This window comes from Pyxicephalus adspersus, chromosome 3 (assembly GCF_032062135.1).
Source record: "Pyxicephalus adspersus chromosome 3, UCB_Pads_2.0, whole genome shotgun sequence".
Classification (NCBI taxonomy): Eukaryota; Metazoa; Chordata; class Amphibia; order Anura; family Pyxicephalidae; genus Pyxicephalus; species Pyxicephalus adspersus.
This window is the reverse complement of record NC_092860.1, coordinates 114,332,298-114,338,920: the sequence shown is the minus strand read 5'-3', so window position 1 is coordinate 114,338,920 and position 6,623 is coordinate 114,332,298. Positions and strand designations below refer to the sequence as shown.

The window sequence follows — 6,623 nt, the reverse complement described above, 5'->3', positions numbered from 1 at the left end:
TACCTGACCTGCTGCTGACCTCCACTCATCCTGACCATGTTCCCATGCACTACTGATCACCCACCTGAGTTGTGAATGCTGGACCTGCCTTCAGTCCTGTTGGGTTATACTTAGGGCCCCAACCTGGCACCTACATGCAGAGTAACCCCATATCTTAAGATATGCGTAGACCCTGCATCCTAAAATACGCAACGTCCATCAACAGGTTAGCTCTCTAAGTGACTCTCCACACACTGACTCTAGATTGATAGGATTCTGAGTGCATTAAAAATGCCCCCCCCATACAAACTATAACTGGAAATCTGCCTTCACTGTACCCCTTCCCAATATCTCCACTATCAGTAAGTGTAAAATATACCTGGAGAAGAACAGAATTGTACCTAGGGGAGGGATGAAACTATTGTTTTCCTAGCTGTGTCTCAGGAGATCTTCTTTCACTTCCTGTCCTGTGAATGTGAAGAGAATCTCCTCTTAGAAAGGTGTCCCCATTACACGATTTCCCCTTTATTCCTGTTCTGATTGCAGCCCAAAATGTTGCATGCATGTACATTCATTTTTCTCCTTAACCATTAGAGAGAGTGAATCCCTCTATAACAGTTGATCCTTAGGTACACTTTAATCCCCCTAACGGTATTCCTAAGTGTGACTTGGGGTGAAATTTCTTTACAGAAAACGGTAACCCCGAGCCACAACCCTTTTGTGTAAGGTAAAAATTCTGTTTTTTTTTATGTTTTTAGGTGCAGCACCCCAGGGCTGCCCCCCAATTATCGGCTGCCTAGGCGGTTGAGAATAAATGGGAGCGCAAAGCCTCTCGGGATACCTACGGCAGGCTTTTTCCAGGTGTTTCCCTCTCTAGTACAGTTTGAGAATTTAGTGCAATATAAAGGTGAAATTTGTCATTCAGAATATAGGAATTTATTAGAATGTTATTTTTGTTTTATTATTAATATAATAAACATTGCAAATAATGCCCAAATTTTCCTGTGGACCATTACAATTTTCCCCTGGACCAGTGCTTGGTGACCAGCGCTCCCTCTGAGACGATTACACAGCTCTGTCTGTACACAAGGTGCAGTTGTGGACACCCCGCCCACACATTCACTCATCACCTCTTCCTGACAAAGTGAAACTACTTCCTGTCCTGTCACACGCAGCACGGCTGGAAGAGCCTGCATAACACAAGGGCGGGTCCCTCGTGACGTCACGGCGATGCTGCCAATCACCCGGAGTCACCTTAGCAACAGCATTTGTATTCCTTTCTCTTGCGTTCCAGCTGTAGCCAATAGGAGGCTGGCCAAGCAAGGTGAATAGTTTTGACCCAACCACCTTCTCGTAGCTCGCTGACATCAAAGTCACATGACTCAGTTGCAAAGTAGCCAGTGGGAGCCCAGGAAGCTGGCAGTGAGGGAGAGTCAGCGGGGAGCCGGGCAGCATTGTGTTGGATGGCAGCGCTGTAAGTGTCCAGTACAGAGGGGTGGATGTCCGGTGTCTGGTCAGTATACAGTGGCTGGGGGTGAGGGGGGACACTTGCTGCATAGTAGGTGCTGTCATTCTATTGGCTGCCTATAGATAAACATAGAGCCTGTACAACATTGAAGCTTGTTGTTTCGTGTTGTCTCTGCTAAGTGATTGGATCTGTCACTCCTATAATAAGTGTCCAGGGTTGTCATAGGGCTGCCAGAACTGTCATTTCTTTTATATAGAACTCATTCTAGAAATCAGTGTGTTGTTACTGCACTATCATATTCTCTTCTATGTTATCTTCAGTGTTTTCAACAACAAACTTTCTGTTTCCCAATTGTAAATACAAATACAGCTAGATAACTTTGGGACTATAAAGGCATTTAACCAAATGCAATATACACCAATGATAAGTAAAATCTTAAACATTAATTTATTCAAAACTTAGTTAAAACCATCAAATTGATCATTACATTCATAAAGTTGGCTTGTTTTATGTTGATAGGTATTAAACGTTCAACGTGTTTCACGGAGCTTTGTCCTCTTCCTCAGGAACAGAATAGCCTATAATCACAGATTCATTCACCGATAACTTATACACAGACAATGAAACATACTTGTTTACGTGCTCACATGGATCTGAATGCTCCGAGCGTAGCAGGCTCACGGAAATAGTTTTATGTAATTTTAATCAATTTAGAATAAAGATTTTGCTTATCATCGGTGTATATTGCGTTCCATTGAATGCCTTTAAAGTCCCAAAGTTATCTAGTTGTATTTGTATTTACTATAGTCATTGTGAATAGAGATGTGGCATAAGATGCGGTTTTTATAAAAGAGGAGGAATTGTCCTAGACCTATATAAAAAATATTACCCAATTGTGTTGTCACCCTGCCACACATATGGCTATAAGTGATTATGTTACAAATCATTACATAGGTAAGTACATAGCAATCTCCATCAGGAGACCTGCCTGGGAGATGTCATGTAGCCATCGCGGGATTGTAAATAGATAGGAAATGACTACAAAGAGGCTTGTTAGATCGGCAGAACTGGGGTGCAACCAGAGATGAAAGAAAGGTGAGAAATATATTTCCTGAGAGTCCATTAACACCGGTGTACATCAGTATATTGCTAGGATATTCAATCTGAACTCCTAGAACTCCACAACCTCTAGAACTCCACAACACATGCATTGTGTTGTAAAAATGTCAGCTGTCTGTTTTTGGAATGTTGTGATGTGTTGTCAGTATTTCAGTGGGTTACCATCTTCTTCCGTCTACTCTTTCTATGCAATCTCCAGCCATTTTTATTGGCCGGGCTGGGATGACGCAATTCCTGCGCTGATACCCGGGAGTTCATTCAGTCCCATGAAGCAACATTTCCACGGAGCCATCAGGCAGCTAAGAATAATTATTGTCGAGGGGACATCGGCTTCCTTTTCTGCAATAATGACCGGCCTGATCAAAAAGTTTAAGTAGATGTGAATGCTTGTTGTCACCTACAAGCCATATTTATTGTACAGCACTGCAGAATATGTTGGTGTTAATAAAGAAATAGTATTTTGAAAAGTGCTTCTTTAAAGTGGAACTAAACCAAAAAAAAAATAAAAAACACCTTTAATCCTACAGATCAGTCCTTGTTTGGGTTCCAGTATCCGTCTTCGTCCCGGCGCAGAGGAAGTGCCGAGTGCCAACATCTTTTCTCTTCTTCTGGGCTCTTCTTCCTACGTGACCCGATCTCACACTGCTCAAGCAAGAGATTGGGTGACGTAGATGGGGGAAAAAGATTTCCAATCTTACTGCGCATGCGTGAGATCAGGAATTGTTTTCTTCCATTAAAGAAAGGGCTCCTTTTTTTATTTTTTACTTTACATAAGAGGGTAGATCAGGGGTGCCCACCAGGTGGATCGCAATCTACCGGTAGATCGCAGAGCCCTGCATTTCAAAATAAACTCTACCGTGCACAGAAGTCCAAGTTTTTATTGTTGGTAGATTATTTTGATTTGCTCATATTAAAAGAAATATTAATACAGACCCCGGTCAGACCAATCTGCCTGCAGCACTTATCTGTGGTGTTATTGTTCCTGGAAACACACAGCACAGCTACCTTTATATACAGCGGTCTATAGAAGCATGCAGGTGTGACTGCAGAGTATGAACTGTCCTGGAATGTTATTACTCAGCGGGTGTGTTGTCATTATATACCATGGTCACATGATTTGTGTTGTTGTTATAACAGTGTAACAAACTTTCTATTTTTTTTTTTTACATCTGCAGCTAGAACCTGGTGAGCCTGCCATGAAGCTTCATGTGAAGATACTTCCTATTATAAGGTGACAATGTTCTGTTGTTTTTTTCCCACGTGTCACACAGACTTCTAAGGGGAGACTACAATTGGCTGTTTCAGCATTCATTACACAGGCATGGTCCACTGATACAGGAAACATGATCTAATGCCATGCTATTACTGGTGGGCTTGTAGGCAGAAAGTGGCTGGAAAGAGAGGCTGGAGATAAGCAACAAAGAAAAGGATAAAAATGTAAAGAAATAAAAAAGACAAATGTGTGATACACCCTGCTTGAACAAAATAGCGACTGTGTGTAACTTTTTACTGAATGAGGCAGAAGGAGCTCAATGATTGGAGGAGAGCTGTTCTTGTGACCTGTCTAAGGCTACATACACACTTGCAATGCTTCTCGTCCAATAATCATCTCGGGGCCGATATCGGACGAGAATTTGGCGTACAGCACCCGTCGTCCATCGTCCGAACGACCGCTCTGGCAGATCTACGGACGATGGATGACAAACGATCGCAATGTAACCGAAGGGGGAGAGCGCGCAGCGGGGTGCCGCTCCATCGTTCTACCCCTCCCCTCTCCATAGAGCAGAACGGTGTTGTATGTACAGCACTCGTTCATGCAAAGTGCAGTCCTTAGTCGTTGGAAAGGATCGTGAAAGATCCTTTTCAACGACAATTATTGCACGTGTGTACCCAGCTTAAGTGAGATGGCTGGCTGTGCTCCAATCACAGAGCTCTGTCCTTTCACCAAAACGATGTCCATAGTGCTGCACTCAGTGAACACAATGGCCTTATTTTTATGAATGGAGCAGTCATGGTAAACACGGCAAAGAGCAAGGTAACTGAGAACAGATAGCCACGATTTTAAATATGCCCTTTTCTTTATTCTTCATAATTCCAGATAGTATTCTGCAGCCAATTCTTCTGTACGTGCATGCTATCAGTATCTCTATAGTATTTCCCAGGAAAAGGCACCTGATGGTGACAGTCGATTATGCCTGAAACAGCCACTTATAGTCTTCATTGAAAATCTAAAAGACAGGGTGACACTGCAGGAATACATTTGGGATACAAGGACAGACAGTTGTCACCCTTTACCAGGATGTTCTTAAAGAAGCCTTTGTGGCAGGGTTGCTAGCCATTCTTTTATCACAAGCTGCAGGTTTATAAATAATAAATCTGACTTTTATAACAAATGTTTGGACTACATTGTAGTGAATGGTTTTGCATACACTTTAAGCTTTTAGTATTGTTGTCTCATGGTTCTATAATACAAATAAAGCCTCTAGTTAAAAAGCGGAGAATTTCCAGTGTCACATCTAGCTTTTAGTTCACCTACATCCTCTCCCATACATGTGATGCTGCAGTCCTGAGAGGTATAGGACTAGGTACATTCTGATATCCCAGTGTCATTGTTCTCAGGTATAGCAATAGGCCACCTAGGCATTATTTCTGGCATAGGGCCATGGACCTAGTATGAAAGCTGCCATTACTTTTCCCCTTTTGGAAAAGCTATTTGCTTGGCTGTTCTACCAATCATTTGACTTTATTGTGTCCAGATCACCAGGCCAACCTGATATGACTAAGGCTATGTACACTCGTGCAATAATTATCGTTGGAATGGATGTTCACACAGCACCTTTCTGCTCTATAGAGAGGGAGGGGGAGAATAACAGAGCGGCACCCTGCTGCGTGCTCTCCCCTTTACTTCTATTACGATTGTTCGTCGTCTGTGGATCCGCCAGCGCTGTACACACACCAGATTCTTGTTCGATATTGGCCCTGAGCCGATTATCGGACGAGGACAATTGCATGTGTGTATCTAGCCTAAGCTCTGGCAATTTCTGAATGTGTTGGAAGTGCTCACTTTATCCTACATCCAGCATACTGATGCTCTCATAGTACCAGACAAACCCGAATGTTTTGGAGTTAGGAGATGGCAAGCTTTGATTCTACCTGTTGGCCTGATATTTAAACATATCACTGCACAGCTGCTGCAGGTATATACAGACATCCTGGATACCTGATCTTTTTTCTGATGTCAGTAATTATATACAATTGTAGTATAAGAATTAACACCCAAGCCGTCTGTAAATGCTTCTTTTCATAGTTCACAATAGAATTTGTAAATGTTCCCCAAGCTTTAAATTTACAATACTCTAAGCATTCCGTCATATAGGTCAGCCTGGAGAAACACGCCTTGAGCTGGAATGAGAAGCACAATGGCACTGTAAGTCTAGATATTTTCATAGAACAGGGTAGGTGAAACCAGTGGGTGTGCAGGTCTGTCTGAATCTTTAGTATCCATAGTAAGTGATGTATAGAGGCTTATTTATAAAAACTGGAGTGTCCATAACTGTTACCTCGTCCACTCTACAACTGTTTACCTTTTTTGGGTTGCCTCATTTGTGAGCATTATTTTTAGTGTGTGTAGTCAGGGGTACCATGGGGCCAGGGTTATTTGCCAAAATGTGTGCCTTTGTAGCTGTGCAGACATTCTGGTTGTTGTCAACAAGTTATCCAAACCTCAGGTCTTCTGTTGAAAGTGCTTTAGTAGCTTTTATGTTGACAATTTTGCACTCATCAAAATGATCCAATCAACATTCCAATCAGTAAAATTGATAATTTGTAACTTCCAAAATACTGCATGTACTTACAGAAATCTACTCTTCTGATTGTTTTCCTCAAATAAAATGCAGTCAAAACTTTGATTGTAATTCCATTTAAATGCACTGGGGCATTTGTACATACAATACACAAATACATTTATTTCAGTTGTTATTAACCAACACATCCAATCTATCCTCAACCATTCGACCCCCTTGTGCTGAGCAAATCCCTTCCCTTTTCTCTATATAAA

At 42.0% G+C, this 6,623-nt stretch overlaps 1 protein-coding gene across 4 annotated transcripts in view; it reads left to right on the top strand.

Moving 5' to 3' along the window:
• The first annotated feature begins 1,360 nt into the window (after window positions 1-1,360).
• Window positions 1,361-6,623, top strand: part of FBXO8 (F-box protein 8) — a 28,640-nt gene continuing 23,377 nt past the window's right edge. The window contains exons 1-2 of one of the 4 annotated variants that reach the window (XM_072406061.1): window positions 1,369-1,453; window positions 3,742-3,797. The gene's annotated coding sequence lies outside the window, so the exon portion shown is untranslated. Of the gene's footprint in view, window positions 1,493-3,741; window positions 3,798-6,623 lie in introns of all 4 variants that reach the window. The other 3 variants (XM_072406063.1, XM_072406060.1, XM_072406062.1) reach the window with 3 other exon arrangements.